Here is a 15000-nt window from a genome sequence, read left to right on the forward strand (position 1 = left end):
AGGTCGGTTGTCTATCTGTCTGCTACCAATTACCAAAATCACGAATCACTGCTCACCTTCATTCTTTCATTCCTCTTTTTCCCCACCTTTGGAATAATCTCCGTCACTGTTCAATCCCATTCTTCCCTCCAGGTCTTCAAAACAGCTGTTCACCACCACCTCTTCTCGTCCCCCATCCAACTCCTCGATCTTTCCTACCCCCATTAATCCAACCCAAACCCACCTCCTTCAACTTCCCTGCTTTCTTTCCTGAAAGTCCCTGCAATATCCATCTTGTATTCGACATGTTCCCCACCCCTTCCCTCTCCCTTCCACAGATCTCCTAATGTCTATGTTCCCCACTATTTTGTCCTTCCCACTCCTATCCCTCTTGACTCATGCCCCCTTGCTGTGCGTTGTGTGTTCGCTCTCATATGAGCCTCGACAAGGTGTACAAAAAACAAAAATGGTACGTGATGGCATCCTCTTTCAAAATAACCCCATCTCTTCGGTGGTAAAAACCTGCTCTGGCATTAATCTCTTCGCCTTGATTAGTTCCAGAAGCTGCGGTGGATAGTTTTTGACAGCATCATGTTCTACCGATGGTTGAATTGGAGCCTTTGGCCCTGGGTGCTGTATGGAAACGTGAGTAAATCCACAATGATTTCTCCCATTTAACCACATTTAGTCGCGTTCACCACACAGTTGATTCAATGATCCCGTAATGGCAGCCCACAGATTTCACCTCTTGCCCACGAATCTAGCAATAGATTTTTCCACAATGTGCCTTTTGGCAAAATTAATAGAGTCCATCGTTTTACATTTGAGCGCCATTACATTAACTGTTGTGTGGCTACTAGATCTTGGAGATGTGGTGTTCCAGGATTTCCATGCGTCATTTCCTGTTCGATGACGATTCATTATTAAACTGGGCTTCATTCCATATGCTGGTCTGATTATTACAATGAACAGTGCGCAAAAAACAACAAAAGGCTCGTTATGAAAGGTGATCGTACAAGTGGACGAAAACAATGACTCATCAAAGCTCAAAAACCATGATTGGCTGAAATGAAGCACAGTGAAAACTAAAACTGAACGTCATCGGTTTCCTGTGATTGGTCGAAACCAGCAGTACTTGAGCATTTACTCAATTACAAGTTGGCTGTACCGCGAACCATCACTGAACTTCGATCGCAGCCCTCCAGGTACGATTGTTTCCCACCCATCTGACAAGGTAAGAGATGGGCGACATGAAAAATGAGCTATTTTCGATCGATCGATCATCCTTCCATGTACTTTTGTGTACGTGATATTTCAAAAACCGATGAACATTCAGCTCTCATAATACAAATATCAATAAATCATGACATTATCTCAAGTTGATGAGATCATGGCTGTCATGAGCTGAATTATGTTGTCATGGTTTCATCTCAATAACTTTTCTTGTGTGCGCGACATTTCAAAAAACCATTGAACATTCAGCTTTCATATTACATAGATCTATTCCTCATACCATCCCAAAGGTAGGGGATAGAGATTGTCACCTTGGTGTTATTATTAATCTCACCAGTCAGCAATAAGCTCTTTTGATCCACTGTCTCCATTCTCCAATGTCTCCTGTATCATCTTCTTTGTTCTTCAACATTCCTCTTTAAATATCAATCCCTTGCACAAATGAAGTCCATGTCATGGAGCAGTGAGGATGACGATCGATCGTGCAAAGGAATTTGGAGGACACAAAGACACACAGCAGATGTTGGATACCCTGAAGAAAATGCTCACCACAATTGGGGTAATTTCTTTATCCAATGCTGAATGTGAACGTGGCTTTCGCACAATTAACCTTATTCCGAATGATAAGAGAAGCCGAATGTATGTCAGCACACTCAACAGTATGCTATATATTTCAATTACCGGGCCTAAATACTTTCCAAGCTGAGAAATATGCAGAAATGTGAATTAAAGAGGGATACCACACCACCGAGGACAACACCACAGGAAAGAAGAGGAAGGAGGAAACTGCCTTCCATCACAACAAGCTGATCTGTGAGAATGTTCCAGCTTTTCGGTGAAATTGGTAAGTTTATCAATTTAAATTATATTTATCTGGCTTTTGTCAATAAAATGTCTGTCAAACATTGATTTAAGGGGTAATAAGTCTTGAACCTGTGCATGCAGAGCTCAAATCGTTCCAAGATTATTTTTTCATTACCTTTTTTTTCAGGGCGAGAAATGTATCAGCGATATATTTTAATTGTAATGTGACATTTCAGCTTCATGTCACGAAAGTTATGCACAGCTCGAAAGTTGCAACAGTCAGAAATAACAAAATAAATGAATCATGCATTACTAGTGGGGCGGCTTTGCCTAAATATTCAAAAGAATTGTGATACAAGCACCAAATTTGGCACAAATGTACATAAATATGTTGCGAACATTTTCAGATATTGGGCCACTTGAAATTCTCTCTTTATGTCCGCCATATTGGATTTCAAAATGGCCGCCACTTGAAATCTACATTTGCTATTATCTCTGGACGTAATGCAGCTATTGACTTGATTCTGGTCTCTAAATGTATGTTTTTGGGGGCAAGGAATCCAATGGTACCATTTTCAACTTAATATTATCTATCACAGTCTGTTATATCATATTATTTGGAAATTATCTGGGCAAATATTGGATTCAACACAATACTTTGAAAAGAATGTCTTTGTTCTGTAAATATAAATAAAAAAAAACTATATTAATCACCAGGAACAACTCAGACAAGCTCATATATACTGGCAGTCTAAAATATAAATTCATATCGCATTAGGAAACAAAGTGACCCATTCATTTGTGTTTTTCATTTGCATATTTTATGTAACATTGCATTCATATTGTCAATAAATACCAAACATGCATCATCCCCTTTTCCTAGACCCTTTAAGCCACCTTTTGTGTTTATAGAGTGCAGAAATTTCTTGTATAGGCTTCCATCTGTCTTGTCTCCTGAACAATGCACTGTAGCATGTCTTGAACAATGTTTATAAACATGACTCCACTGCATGTCTTTAATCACAGCCCTGAGCCAAATAAAAGAGTAGAGAGGCTGCATGTGTGTTGACCCACATCAACTGTGTTCTTTGCGTGTGGCTGTGTTTAAATCACCTTGTGACTCCAAATAAATGAGTGAATTTTATACAATCTGGGCTCAGCTAGACAACATTGTGTGGTCAGCAATGAAGACAAGAGTCTGAATTACATGTATGCAAAAGACCTTGTGAACCAGTGAAGCAAATACACGGGAAAGCATGAATTAAATCTAGGGCATGATATAATTTCCAGGATGTTTACCTCTACACTCAATGGTGGAAGGAGGTAATGTTTTGATCCCAGCTTGTCTGTATGTCTGTTTGTCCACAAAATTCCAGACAAAGCTTGTCGTAGTGGTAGTTGTAGTTGTAGTGGTAGTGGTGACAACAGAAATTGTTATATGGAACTGAACTTATATTATTATTATATGCAGAAAATAACTTCATTTCGATATGCCCTGCAGTGGACAGGTTAATTGGTTTATGCACTGAAGGGGTCACCCTGGTGTGCACTGCTGTGTTCTGCCTCACTGAGTTGTTCAGGTATGATGTACTCAGCACAAGCTTACCTGATACACATGTGTGCTGGCTAACACCACTTGTCTGGTGGGCACGACAGAGGCAGGTTGTCTAATAGCCAACCTGGTCTTACTTTTTTGGGGTTTATCTGAAATTCTTACTATAAGGCTTTAAATTAGAAATGTTTTATATAAAGTAGTATTTTTAGTGAAGTGTGTATTCCACACTGACAGTTTTGACATGTTCTGAATTTAACACGAAGGCTGTAATTAAACGAAGGCTGTAATAAAGAACGCGGTATGTCTGGAAAATGTACTGTCCAACCTAAAAAGAGTTTAGACTGATTTATATTTAAATCTTGGCTGTGTAAATATTGTAAGAATTTATGAATTCAAATGTTTTGTAAATATACAATAAATTTGGGAATATTTTTTAACTAAAGCATCTCATGTGATTCATCCCAAAGTGTGCCAAGCTAAATGCTCTACAATGTAGAGGAATTATCCTCCTCTCCATTAGTATGGCGGAGGAAACCCCTCTATTATATATAACAAAATGTAAACATTATATCATTGTATCGTTGCAGATTCAGAAGACAGTTCCACCATGTCCAAGAGCTTCAGACTAGCTGATGTTCAGCAAACTTCACCATCAACATCACAGCACCTCACCACAACTGACTGGAAGTTTTGCCTTATATGTCAAGAGGACAAGACGGAGACACTGACCAAACCTGACCAATCAAAGAAAAAAGACATTGGGAGTGGGTACAGTTCACTCGCAGAGAACTTAGTCAAATTCAGTGAACTTGGAGAGCTTCCAGGATCATTTCACCTGGAAAGACTCGATGATGGTCATGGCATTGAAGCTGCGATAGTTGCACATGGTGCAGAATATCATCAGACATGCAGGCTCCAGTACAACAACACCAAACTGCAGAGAGCACAAAAGAGAGCACTCAAGAAAGAATGTGAGAGCGATGAGGAACAAGCTGCATGCAAACGCACCAGGTTACATTCACGCTCATCGAGTGCAGAGAAGAAGGTCCCAGAAAATTGTTTCTTCTGTGACAACCTGCTGGGGCAGCTCTGGAGGAACATGTCAAGAGGGCAGTGTATCAAGGTGGATATGTGTGGGGTCAGATACTGCTGCCAGCACCAGAGCTCCCTCCACCAACCAACTGGGGTTGGTCAAGGACTGGAGAAGGACAGAAAAAAACCTTACGGGACCAGGCTCACTGAGGAAGCTCACAGCTGCATTGAGCTGGTTTCTTGCAAGTGCAAGAAAGGGTGTGTGAGGTGCTGCAAGTGCAAAAAGGCTGCCCTTCAGTGCACAGCCCTCTGTGTGTGAAGGGGACTGCACATGACGAGTCAACAACATACATGTACTTGTGGCAATGCTGAACTTGTTAACATGACACTGTTTATGTACACGTATCTTCAGTACCGGTATATACCTAGCCTCAGAAACCAGTACACCGAGCCTCAAATACTAGACCATATTGCATGTCAGTATTATACCGAAGACATTCTTTTCAAAGTATTGTGTTGAATCCAATATTTGCTGAGATAATTTCCAAATAAAATTATATAACAGACTGTGATAGATTATATTAAGTTGAAAATGGTACCATTGGATTCCTTGCCCCCAAAAACATACATTTAGATGCCAAAATCAAGTCAATAGCTGCATTACGTCCAGAGATAATAGCAAATGTAGATTTCAAGTGGCGGCCATTTTGAAATCCAACATGGCGGACATAAAGAGAGAATTTCAAGTGGCCCAATATCTGAAAATGTTCGCAACATATTAATGTACATTTGTGCCAAATTTGGTGCTTGTATCACAAAATGCACAACAGGTTTGCAATGCTGCGACACTAAACAGAAGATTTGGCAAATGTGTGATTTCAAAATATTTCTGAGGATTTGCTTCAGTATTCAAGTAATTTGTTGCATATCTTAACTGTTTAAATTGTGCAGCACAGACGTACAGGGTGAGGCATTGATATCTGACACATTTGCAATCTTTCGAGCTGGAAACAGTCGGCAAAACTAATTATTGTTTTCTTTGTTTTACAGATAATACTTGAATGTTTTTACTGATGGAGCACTTTAAATGCATTGAGCATTTAAAAAAAAATTTTTTTTTGAATGCAATGAGCATGCCAATTTCACAAACAAGGTCATCAGGACAGATGAGGCACACTTTGATTTGGCAGATTTAACTCCACCAGCTTTCTTCAGATGGGGATTTCTGAAGGGCAAAGTTTTAGGAACATCCAACATCGATCGATGAATTGAAGGCAAACATCACTGCAACCATCCACTCGATTGATCAAGAGACATTGCTTGCGGTAATGAATAATAAGATTCGCGTTGTCGTGAATGCATACATTCGAAAGGGGCCCAATTGTCTCATGTAATTTTTAAGAAATAAACAATCAAAATTGATTTTGCACACCATGTGCCAATGTTGTCGAGAAAATTTATTTTATTTGGTTTAGAAACAAAAAAGTTATCAGGATAATAAACCATCATAAATAAATTCCTCACCCTGCAGCATAACAGATGTGCCAATTTCATGCCTTCCCACCTCCAACCCCACACTCCCCCCCACTAGAAAGTCACCAAACCATACCCTGATTGGAAGCGAAGTTGTAGAACTTACACAATAATAATATTGTCATGTCCAGGGGGTTTAATCCCTACCTGGATAGCTGGATGGATGGCCAAACTTTCCCCTTGCAGGCCGACAGCCGAGACGCTCGGAGATTAATGCACACGCCTGGGAAGAGAGTTAAGCACTGCACCAGAACAGTACAGATACACGGACACAAACAAATTGAATGAACAAAATAATAATGTCAGAACATTAATCAAATTTGCACAATAACAATAATTCAAATTGTAATAATGAATGGAAGACCTGTGGTGAACGAAATCTAAATCTAAATCTAAATGGAATTGAGGAGCCTCCACACAGACTTAAATACAGACAAGGGGAAAACGAACCAAAGAAAAATCCCTCTGCCATCCCGGCACTGAGCTGTGTGCCAGAGATGGTCTTGAGGGAGCTTTCAATCGAGGAGCTGGAGAGACGCATCCAACAAAATGGTGCCAAGCCGCCCTCTCACCGTGGGTAGAACATACGTCAGGCAATTCGTGAGTGGTAATTGACACCAAGGCTCAGAGACCGCCGTGCAGCTTCATTTCACGAGTGAATATGCCGACCGTTCTTCTCTTGCACCCGGTCAGGACACATCGATTGCCGACATGACGAGACGTTTTCTGAGGCCCTGTGATGAGGCTACGAGGCACACTCTGCGAACCTCCTCATTAACGTACACACCTCACAGCTCAGCCGAACCATCAACGGCCAACGTCCTGCTCAGCATGAGAGCCAATTCACACAGCACATGTGTGAATTAGCACGACTGGCACGACTTAACATGGCACGACTCCCGTGTGGTGACAAGCAACACTTCAGCTCACAGTCTCCCTGCTTAATTATATCGAGATGTCTCCGACATGTACACAGACCAAACAACTCGATACAATCCTATCTTTCTTGTTAAATCCCTTCATCTACCCCAGAAACACAACAATTTGTTCTCCTGCAAGGAAATTAATCCAATACAGGAGGCACCATTCGGCCCATCAAACTTGATTTGTCCAATTTTCTCCTGAATCTAACTCCGGGCCACGAGCCTCGACTTTGTATGCAAATCAAACAAAGAAATTAACAATGAAAATAAAACCTCTTTTTCCCAGCACCACTGCTCCCCCCTTCAATCTACTCTTCTTTTGTTTTTACACACACCTGAGCTGCTGCCCCCAACAAGGCCTCTTTCATGTTACTCCACTTTCCCCTCCACTTCCTCCTCTGCAGCCTGAAATGAGAAGGGAATGACATTGTCAAAAATTTATATTGTGAAGAGATTGCCTCCTTTATCTCAAATCTGCCATGATGAGGAATGGGGATATGCAAGACAAAACATATGCACCACAGTTTAAAAGCTTCAACGTCCAAGATAACGACATGGAACCGTTTTGGACAAGAGCTGAGCAAAACACACATCTCCAACAGGAAACGACGAATCACAATGGAATCATTCAAAGTTTATTACCTGGTTTTGTTTGACCTGGTTAAAATTCTGCTCTTGGCTAAAACTTTCATAATATTCCGATTTTCACTTTTCTTTCCACAACTTGTGTCATTTGAATTTTGAAAGCAATGCCGAGAACGTTGACTTGTACCAATTCTCTCTTGGGATTGTTGCTTTTCGTAGTTTTAAAGAGACATTGCTCTCTTATTTCTTTGCCTCTTTTGACTTCTTGTCTTCTTCCGATTTGTTGGCTTGAGAAAGTCCTTCAGGGAGAAAGATGCACATGTTGAACACTTGTCTGAGTATTACTTGCAAACATGTTTTCTCCAACAGCTGATTCGCTACAGACGAGTCGTACAGTCGATGCATTGTAAGAAATGACTCTTTCCCTGCATTGGCCGATTCCTGCCTCAAGCTTTTAACCCATTCTCCAGGTCATAGCTGAGAAAAGGTTAGCAGTGAGGCCGTCATTGCAAAGCAACTCACTTCTCACTGGAATTTGTAAGCTCAGCCTTGAGCCTGTCCCTGATCAGCTCAATTTCTCCGAGCATAGTTTAAACACAGTCCATCACTGTCTAAACGTGGACAAGTTATAACTCATGAATGAATGTCACAAACAATTGCAATAATTTGTGGTCAGAAAAAGTCAGTTATATTAACTTTCATTTCACAAATACTAAACATCATATTTCATTGAAAGTGAAGCCTGCGTTAGTTGTGGAATCTCTGTTGAAAGTAAATGTGAGTGACATTTTTTGAATAGCTGGACAGTTTTGAAAATGTGTAAGGAAAGAGTATGTCTAACAATACCAACCCATGGAACATAAATCAATTAATCGAAGAACAGAAAACAGTGATTAATATTCCATCACGGTGAAATTAAAAGCTGCAACGATGCTCTGGGCACGGAACTAATCAATTACAGATCTTTAACACTGAAACATTGCATTAAGTGGCAGTTCATTGACTTATGATGTTGGTAAATGGGAAGCCATGAAAGAGTGTTTGTGAAAAACAAAAAAGATGGAAGACAATGGTGATTACGCATAAGTTTATGGTGAGTTTTTAGCACCCGTGTGATGGGCAAACTGCCTCGGCTTTTACAGCTCGTAATCACCAAACTGACAGTGACATCGGTCCCTGCATTCCACTCCACCATAGGGCATGGCCATGGTGGTAGGGAAAGCAGACAACAAACCAAAAGTGCAGGGAAAGTAGGCCTCATTTCCAACTCTGTCAAAAATTGGCAAGTTCAATCCAACTGCTTGTGCTGCAAGGAAGACGCCACTCAAAAATTTCTGTCATCATCGGATGTGGAAGGACACACACCACATTGCTCAGCCCAGGCAAACGACTTGGCACAGCTTGGTCCCAAGCACACTGTTCAGCTTGCCGAACATTGTCCCCAAACAGCAGTGCTTTCACTTTTTCCTTGGTACTTTCACCACAGAATATGAATTTTCAGTTGAATATTTTGTGGAAAAACATATTGAGCTCAACATGGTCTGAGACATTAAATTGATCCATGAATAACTCACAAAAAATATAATATAATGCCAAGCGTGGTGTCTGTTCATGCATTCACCTGTCTCCCGTTTATGGTGGCCACTTCCCGTGCTGCATTTGAAAAGCTCCATTCGCAGGCAAGGCTCAACATTCAACCAGAAAAAGAGCCAGACACCAAAGAGATAAATTTCAAATGTATAAACACAGTGGTGCACCAGAGGGGGTGCGGAGAGTGTGTCTGCACGTCCCCCCTCCCCCCTCCCCCAAGAAAAGTCCACATTATTTTGACGCATTATTTTAATCACGTGTCTTTAGGCAGGTTGAGGGAAGATGGAACAGAAGGGAGAAAGCTCACTTGATCTTGATTTTCAGTACAAATACACACCGTGATAAAGGTTGAACTCTCGATTTGATGATTTGATGTTTGTTTATTCTTGTGTTTATATTTGCCCTTCTAAATGGCTGTTAAAAGATAGCACATCAAGGCTCACCATGGACAAATTTACTTGCGAGCAGGCTGCAGTTCGAGGAAGACAAGTGAAGTGTTAATATAATTACCTTTGCACTGTTTCTAAGTATGCTCATCGGATTCCTGACTAAATTTACTTTATGATGATGTTTACAAAACATCGACGATGTTTGGATTTAAATTAATGAATTACAACTTTCAAGGGTGTACCGAGGTGAATTTAAAATGACTCACGATTCTCAAAGACTGCTTTGTTATGTTATACACGTTGGATTTTTTTTTCGAATGATTGCAGTTTTGGCTGTTATAATGATAATCTCACAAATTATGCATCAAATTTGGTCAAAATGGCTTCATGTATCATTGTTTCAGCGTTTGAATTTGGAACCTTTTCTTGCAATGTGCATATGTGCAGTCATTAAAAATATAATGTAAAATGACATTTCGCCGAATAAAGTTTTTTTTGATGATCTTTCACACCTTGAAAGGAATCAGTGTGTGCCAAACACATTCAGGTCCATTTTGAGCACCTTCACCTTCCTCAGGACAAGCATGGTCCAAGACCAGTGGCAAGTACAGGGGGGTTTCCTGGTTGTCCAGAAACCCCCCCCCTCCTCCCAACAAAAAATATTTACCATTACAGTGGCAAACCCAGGGGTTCCCTGGTCACCCAGAACTCCTTATCCCACGAAAGAGTGCCACAAAAAGGCCAGAAGCCTCAGAAAACTGCATCAATACAGTACCTAATAAACAATAAACCACTAACAGCTCACAGTAATCGAATTTGAAATAATTTGGAAAATTTATAATTTTCTGAAATTTGGAAACCCCCTACCCAATTCCTGGACTTCCCCTGGCAAGACAGGTTGTCTGCACTGGATCTCATGCACATTCACTATGACTTTGATGTCGATGAGGAAAGGGTGGTGGATGAGTTTTCCAGGAAGCATCTGAGTCGGATGGAACTTGGAACCCTGCTGAAAGACTAAGTGAGCAATAATTGCAGGCCTTTAAGTATTTTTTTAAAATTTGATCAGATCACCTCATTATGCTGTGAACAGCCAATGTTTACCTGTGAGATTGTAATTGAAAAATCATGCTTTTCATCGTTAAATTCATGTCCAATACACTGTTCATCTTTTCATTTCCCCCCTCACGAGCATTAACCACAAAGATGACTTCGATAGACTTTGATTGGAAACTTACTTGTAATGTTGTAAAACCAAAAGTTCATGGATGCACTTCTGTGAATTCATATTATGATTTGTTCCCTTGAATGACATGATGTTTCCTGTCACGAGTTACTTGGTGAATTGAGCTGAAGCTCAAACTTTGATCGGTATTCGAGATTTCAATCAATGAAATTGTATTTTATTTACTGCCATGTCGATGCCATACCGACACGTGGCCTGAAAACACCCCAAAATGATAACCCATTGAGCTCTCTATTTTTGACACTCACTTTCTCTGGTAAAGTAATGCGGTGTGCATAGCATCTCATGATGGGCATGATAGTGCTGCACTCTCATGCTCTCAGTGTTCCAACTTTTTAAAATTCTGATCACCCCCCCGCCCCCCCATTCTCGAAAATCAGGTGTACGGGCCGAAAACACAAAATGGAATCGCAGTTTGATTAACAGTGTGTTCAGACACGACATGAGGATGATCGCAAACTTGAACAAAACAAGTCAGCCTTTATAACAACAGTCACCGATACTGAGTCTTTGAACAAATGTTGCCGTGTAAGATGATGTTTTTTGTTTATGATTAAACCACCATTTATCATTGTGACCCAAAAATAATGTTTCATCATAAACACCAAAGAAGTGCAAAATAAACCTTAATATTGTTGCAGTTTGGGAAACCGCATGCCTCCCAGGCAATGGCATCCATTATACAGTGGTCCCCAGACAGTTATTTCATTAAAATACGTAGTTAGACCTTTCCCTCGTGTCTAATGGGTCAAACAGGACGAAGTGCATTGCGTGAATCTCATAGTTAGGTCTGATTATATCTCTATCTTCATTCCAACTATTTTCCTCTTATTCCTGAAAAAAATCACAGCAGGCGCCGCACCCAGACAGCCACCTGTGATAACTGCAGCCACACCCTTCACGAAAAGAATGCGTCCTCCTGGAGGCCAGTAGAAGTCTCAACCACACGACGGATGATGGAAAAAAAATCTTCCGCTGCAAGAATATGGCATCAAAGAGAATTGTACAATCAAACAATAAATGACAACGCTATACAGGATGTAAGCCTGGTGTTGGCTTAGTGGTTAGAGTGGTGGCTTGGGATCCCAGGGTCCTGAATTCAAGCCCCGTTGGCTGCTGAATTAACACCAGGGGGTTGACTCAGCCTGTCATCCTTCCGAGGTCGGCGAATTGAGTACCAGTGTACTGGTCCCGGTGTATGCCCCGGTTAGAATAGGTGTACCATATCCCTGTGTGTCGTAAGAGGCGACCAGGGTTGGCGTCAGGAAGGGCATCCGGCCATAAAACATTGCCTCAAGAAAAAGCCAACCCCTGCACAGCAGGGAAAAATGGCTGTAAAAACGGTCATTTTATATATACAGGATGCACGCGGCACATTCTTTTCAACCTATTTCTGCATCTAATAATTATATCCAATGCTTTCCTTCAATCCATGACACAGATCAGGGCCAGCAGCACGCAGGCAGCTGCCTGTGAAGATCACCACTGTGATAGATAACCGCATCCACAATGGCGGACCCACGCGCAGCACCGTGATAATTTATCTTCGCACAAAACGGGGCAAGAATAGCACACATCTTCATTCGGGTCTGTGTGCTGGTTCACAATGACGTCTTACTGTCAATTCTCGCTCGACACCGCAGCTACCAATGTCTCACGCCAACGGCAGACATCCTCACGCAACTGCCACCAAGTAGAGGCATGCTGTTGGGCCCTGATCCCTCAGGCCACATGGCGTACGGAGGGGACAAGCACATTGATTGGCGCGAACCACAGCGTGCTGGCGGTGACAGAGCGAGCATGCGGGACTGGCGCAGCACTCGGCCAGTCGCAGGAGCACGGCCCGGGAGTTTGGTGCAAGGCGGTCCATATTGCGGGGTTCGGAGCGAAACGATTCCACAGCGGAGCGCCCGATTCGGGTGACGACGCATCACTTCGGGGCGGCACCCCACCCTGCCCTGCAGGGCCTATAAAGGACAGATCGTGAAGCCGTCCAGAGTTGCCATCGTGATCGTCCTCATCTTCCTTGCATGGCATTGGATCGGTCACTGCGTGCGCCTCTTGACTCCGCCTCCGCCTGCCCCGCGTCGCTGGCTCCACCTGCTTCACACCTTCTTCTTCACCAATCCGCCGCTGGCTCCACCTAAAGTCCCTCCCTCACACCTGATGGCCAAGCCCATTATCTGGATCGGCGCAGACACCTTGCCGGCACTGTAGCCAAGCAGGAGATGACGGGCCAACTGTCAAGGAGGGATCTTTCAGCGGAGCATTCCCCTGACAACATACTGGGTGGCGTGGTCGGTCAATCGTGCAAGGTATTGTGAGACCATTTGCCTCATTATCTCTTCTTCATCGGGTTGTGTGTGTGTGTGCGTGCGTGCATGTGTGCATGCGTGTGTTTGTCATGGTGCCTGTCCTTACTTAAGTTAATATTGCATAAGAATTATATCAGCATAGGTCTGCTCTGTGTCTGCTTTAGTCAGTTGCTTGTTTTGTTGTCGCACCACACAGTTATTTCTGTCGCTGCTTACACAAAACAATAAACTACATTCCCTGTGCCATTTATTTTTCCTCACACGCCTGTTAATAAATAATTGTGTAGAAATGCTCCCAGCTCGTTTTTGTCCTTTCTTTCATTGAGTCAGCATGGTCCGTATCCGAGCCGAGCCAGGACATTATTCCCAACAATCCGTTCTGTTAGCCGGTACGTCCTTGGCAGTGTCGCTCAGCTGCATCTGACCCGGTAAGGTGACCCGGTTCGGACAAGGCATACCGAAGGTGTGTCCCCCGGTAATTAAGTCATGTGAATATAAATGAGAAAACCGATTCCGACGCAGGACCCAAAGTCACGTGGTTGAGTTGTTGGTGGACACGGTTGGTTAGTGACCCGCCATGTCATGGAGTTATCCGTGTGCGAAAGCCTCCCATTGTGGGGAGTCTTGTGGGAACCCAAGATAGCTTCCCCCTGAGTCGTCTTCTCACCCAGACCCCCGGCCACAACAATATAATACTCGGTGGACTCTTTGATGTAATTCATTCAGAGTGAGGGCATCTACTCTGAGTTGAGGAGGTTGGCAGATCAAACCCCAGCCAAGTCATTCGTAATATCAAAGACTTCAAAACGATGTGTGTTGCTTCTTTGTCTGAGGTTCAATGTTTGAAAAGTACAGACAACAGGAAAACTGTTGCAGGTTCGCAACCATTGCACAGGCTTGCAGGGCTGAATGGTCCCTTTCTGTTTTGAAGTTCCTTGAAAGGGAAGACATCTGTTAATACTGGGAACTGTGATGTCTGCTCAGGTGTTGGTCTGTCTTCCGCTTATGGCAGCCACTTCTCACGCCGCGTTTGAAAAGCGATCGATTGGTTATTTTGCATTTTCATTTCACCTTTCTTGATGCAATAAAGTCAGTCACTTTATCGTCCCTTTCAGCCAATGTAAAAATTCTAAATTAGCATCTGGATTAAAACAGATTGAATGCACATCATCATGGAGTAATACAATTTACAACAGCCATCTTTTGCGCTCTTTTCAGACAAATTCATCCTCTGCTGCCCGGTGTTGCCCCACCATCTTGCGGTGGGCGGAAAAAGTGTTTCAGAGCGTTTGACTCCGAGTGAAACCAAGAATGCAACACAATTAACCTTTTGAAGGTCCATGAAATAACTTATATTGATAGATTGACTGAGACTTTTCCGATCACTGGGGACAGATACTTTTTGCAAGTATAAATAATAATATGCTTGTGCATCCATCCCTGAGTGACATTCAATTCCAATCATTGGTTAAATAGCTAGCTTGACCACCCACAATTTCAACATGAAAAACCATATGGCCATGATGGTGCAATGTGAAGCCAAAGACATCTTCGGAGCTATAATATGAATAATATTCACGTTTCGTCCTCTCTCTTTTTCTTTTTCTTTTTCTCTCTCTCTCTCTCTCTCTCTCTCTCTCTCTCTCTCTCTCTCTCTCTCTCTCTCTCTCTCTCTCTCTCTCTCTCTCTCTCTCTCTCTCTCTCTCTCTCTCTCTCTCTCTCTCTCTCTCTCTCTCTCTCTCTCTCTCTCTCTCTCTCTCTCTCTCTCTCTCTCTCTCTCTCTCTCTCCTCACCCCCTCTCTCCTCTCTCTCTCTC

At 42.4% G+C, this 15000-nt stretch overlaps 1 long non-coding RNA gene across 1 annotated transcript in view; it reads right to left on the reverse strand.

Annotated features, from left to right (window-relative positions):
- The window catches only part of LOC147028019 (uncharacterized), a 102107-nt gene extending 95644 nt beyond the window's left edge, over window positions 1-6463 (reverse strand). Inside the window, exons 1-2 of the long non-coding RNA XR_015057386.1 lie at window positions 6284-6463; window positions 1547-1644 (exon numbers count right to left, since the gene is read on the reverse strand). This is a non-coding gene — a long non-coding RNA (uncharacterized LOC147028019). The remainder of the gene's footprint in view (window positions 1-1546; window positions 1645-6283) is intronic.
- Window positions 6464-15000: the final 8537 nt, after the last annotated feature.

This window comes from Eptatretus burgeri, chromosome 4 (assembly GCF_056783735.1).
Source record: "Eptatretus burgeri isolate ZD-2024b chromosome 4, Ebu_testis_v1, whole genome shotgun sequence".
Classification (NCBI taxonomy): domain Eukaryota; kingdom Metazoa; phylum Chordata; class Myxini; order Myxiniformes; family Myxinidae; genus Eptatretus; species Eptatretus burgeri.